This window comes from Ostrea edulis, chromosome 7 (assembly GCF_947568905.1).
Source record: "Ostrea edulis chromosome 7, xbOstEdul1.1, whole genome shotgun sequence".
In the NCBI taxonomy this organism is placed as follows: domain Eukaryota; kingdom Metazoa; phylum Mollusca; class Bivalvia; order Ostreida; family Ostreidae; genus Ostrea; species Ostrea edulis.
The window spans coordinates 1,918,418-1,922,500 of NC_079170.1; the positions used below are offsets into that span (position 1 = coordinate 1,918,418).

The following is a 4,083-nucleotide window of genomic DNA, read 5'->3' on the forward strand; positions in this document are numbered from 1 at the left end:
CAGGTCAGCTAATAAAGGAGCATTATTCGTCCCCATTGGATTCCAATAGACTGTTGGAAGACCTGATCACCAAAGGCTACAAAAATATTGTCAATGAGGAACGCCAACATTATTTTAATATCAACTTCAGAGTTCCTGTATGTAGAATCAGAGTGGTGTTTAACAAAATTATTTTTTCGGTGGCTGCTCACAAGATATGAATATTTCCATTTTCCATTTATTATCGAAGAAGCAACATTCTACGATGTCAAAAAGTCTACTATTGAATTAATGGTGAGGAATGGTTGTGTAAAGTGTTGAAAAGTCATACGTTTGATATTGATTTGAGAAACGTTTTGCCATTTTGATTTTACAAAAGGTTCTTTAGATTCGAATCCGCAAAGACAGAAGCTTGATAGAACATTTAATGGATCCAGCAATGTATCTGTGTTTGTAGAGTTAAGGAAAACACTGTGGGTACGATAACTCATGTCCGTTGACTGGGATATTAAATGTAATCAAAACAGAAGCAGGATTTTGAAGAATTTCATCTTTTGAAACGAAAGTTGGAGTATAAGTGGGATTACCAAATAACGTATGTCGAGCTCTGTTAAACTACAGTTATAATAATAACCCTTACAAAGAAAGACAATACTGTCACAATGTTGTCAGTTGGAACCAAAACATATTCCCCATGTAGGCTATCTAATACCGAAACAGATTCCCATGTAAGCTATCTAATACCGAAACATATTCCCCATGTAGGCTATCTGATTCTTTAAATAAGGATCACAAGAATGCATGTACGAATGAAATAATTTGTGGAAATTCGAAACGACACATAAGATTTGAAATCATGGATGAAATGAAACGATGATCATGGATAGCAAAACAAATGATTTATCCTCGGTCAGGATGACCATGGACACGTTATATCCTAAAAGGTTCTATGAATGAATATTTATTTATATCGAAGATCAGCTGATTTCTACTGCTTTCAAGAACAGGAATGACATATCGCACCTGTGAAGAAAGATTATAAAATTTATATACCTAGGTTTCCAGATCTGTATTCAATAGTCTGAAAATTGAACTCCCTCACCTGGTGTTAGTATTTTTGTTGTATAGATATTCACAAGCCATCTGTATGTTGCACTTCGAATTTATCAGAAACACATCTATAATACATTGCATGCACGTAACAATATATGGTGAAATGGTCACTGTCTTGAAATTTCGCCATCCCTTGAAAACAAAGCATGCTTATGTGAGTATCTGCCTCTACAGGTATCACGTAAATAGTACAACATGTCTGTAACGATTCTGAATATGTGGGTTCTGTTTTTAGTTCTGGGAGGAGCATAGACCATTGACAACACTTCCCCCATCTCGTCCTATCAGAGATTAACAGCACATTCCCCAGTTGGTATCACTTGTATAAAAAGGTGAAGATAACGAACAGTGATCAATCTCATAACTCCTATAAAGGTGAAGATAACGAACAGTGATCAATCTCATAACTCCTATAAAGGTGAAGGAAGCGAACAGTGATCAATCTCATAACTCCTATAGAGGTGAAGATAACGAACAGTGACCAATCCCAGAACCCCTATAAGGAATACCCTTCTCTCTTCACATCGGTCACAACACTCCTCCCCATCAAGTGTCCTTTGGTTTTTCCTTATGTCGTTTTGCCCGTAATTCTAATGAAGAGAATTCCGATTAATGTTTGAATTGCGTCTGAAGTAATTGTCAGTAAAGACCTGTAGTTTTTTCTATGAGGCATGTAGTTGTTTTCCAGGTTTAGAACTAAAGAGCAGCATCGTCAACTTCCCATATTTTTGCTGCAATACTCCGGTCATTATCGCCTGCATATGGTGTTTACGCCTCTCAACTGATTCGATACGTGAGAGTATAATATACGCATGATCTATTTTAAAATCGAGGCAAGCTACTAACAAATAAGTTGATGTTACAGCGGTTTCAACAGTCTCCTTTAATTAAAGTGAACATTTCAGAACTTCTGCAGTCCGAGGCGTTACATTGTACAATGCAACCCGTCTGACGGTCTTAGGTCAAATGTTGCCGGGCGTCTCACATACCACTGTTAGGACGTTCCTCTACATACTGACTTTGACTACGCATTACTCCCGTTACCTGATCAAGATAGGTATCATGGCGGTGTGACCAGTCAACAGGGGATGCTTACTCCAATCTAATTAAAATCAGATTCTTAAAAATTCGCTCACAATCGCTACAATAGAGTATACGGCGCGGATATAAGAAGTCTGATTTTAATTAAATCGATGCTTTCTCTTCTTAGGTGCCTGACCCCACCTCTGAGATTGACCACGGTTCTTTATCTTCACTTTTTTCTAATATATAATTCACCAACTGATGTTGGCTCAAAGGTTTGCAAACATTTTCCCATTTTCATTAATTATGCTTAGTCCATGCTTTCCCATGATTTCTTTGTAGCTAGTATATTCCGTCCTGCTTTGGCATTCAGTGAAATCTCACATTAAGATGGTCACATCACGAGGAAGGAATGGGAATCTCACATTAAGATGGTCACACCACGAGGAATTTAAGGAAGGGAAATCTCACATTAAGATGGTCACACCACGAGGAAGGAAGGGAAATCTCACATTAAGATGGTCACACTACGAGGAAGGAAGGGAAATCTCACATTAAGATGGTCACATCACGAGGAAGGAAGGGAAATCTCACATTAAGATGGTCACACCACGAGGAAGGAAGGGAAATCTCACATTAAGATGGTCACACCACGAGGAAGGAAGGGAAATCTCACATTAAGATGGTCACACCACGAGGAAGGAAGGGAAATCTCACATTAAGATGGTCACATCACGAGGAAGGAAGGGAAGATATGAACAAATTTAAACGTTTCAAACAAATTAACATCAATCAAATTAACCTAATATACGTTTAGTGAAATTGAAAACAACGAATTATAGTCTTATAAACGATTAGGTGATTTATTTCAAATTTCGACCTACTGCGCCAGTGACTTTAAAAATACAAAGCAACAACAAAAACACAACATTTGAAATTATCCAGTAGCGATCTGTATTCTGTATTCTGTATCTGTATTGGTTCGTTGAACCACCACTTCTGGCCGCAGGGGTATCACAGAGTTCGGGCCCAAAACGGGCTTAGCCCCTGTGCTTCTGGCATATGATCAACGGAATTGATTTAAATGTAATTAGACGATGATGTATGGATTGTGTTTCATTCATCATCTTGATATCATAGACGAATAAATAAAATGCATTTAGAAATATTTCACGACATAAAGGCGAATATCTTATGCTACGAAATAGTTTAAGTTCAATCTATTTAGACCTATGACCAATTTCTGACGTCATTTCCGTACTAAACATAGACAATTGTGTAAATGTGTTGACAAAAAAACTCTGAAGGTTTGTGGGCATTTAGATGTTTTTCTACTGTTGTTTTGGGAACAAACAGCTTTAGATTGTAAACAGATGAGAAAAAATCCATTAACGTATAATTTCAGTGTAGAATTTTAATGTGCTAACCAGAATTAAATGGTCGATTTGCGTCATCCAGTGTTGGGAACCATTGTTGTAATCAGCTGGTGTATCGCTGTGAGAGACAGCGAGACGTTAGGCCTATTATGTATTTAGATAAAGTTGTAACCATGTCTCATATTTCTAATGATATGATGATCATAAAGTCTATACGTTATGAGGAAGGTCTACGACGTGAACACCTATTGATCAATATGATTGATCTTCCTCCAGCACTCGGATTTTCTCTCAGAGTTTCATATGACTTTATGTTCGTGGAAAATATTTTTCAGTTATTACATTTCAAGTAGACGTTTGATGTATCATTCAACCACAACATATGTTTCCTTCCCTTTAGTTACAACTTTCTCATTTTTTTAAAAACATTTTTTTATTTCTTTTAAAGAACTGGTCTGGGCAAATATCTTCCATATTGTGTGGATTGTTGCTTTTATTTATGTCTTAAGTTAGCAACGGTGAATTTTGAATACTATGATTGCTACTTTTGATTTGACCTTTCAAAGGCTGGTATCAAATTCTTTGTTACCAT

The 4,083-nt window shown here is 36.8% G+C and overlaps 1 protein-coding gene across 1 annotated transcript in view; it reads left to right on the top strand.

The window, feature by feature from the left end:
• The first annotated feature begins 3,344 nt into the window (after positions 1–3,344).
• LOC125654767 (potential E3 ubiquitin-protein ligase ariadne-2-like) overlaps positions 3,345–4,083 on the top strand; it is a 22,480-nt gene continuing 21,741 nt past the window's right edge. The window contains exon 1 of the mRNA XM_048884803.2: positions 3,345–3,422. The gene's annotated coding sequence lies outside the window, so the exon portion shown is untranslated. The remainder of the gene's footprint in view (positions 3,423–4,083) is intronic.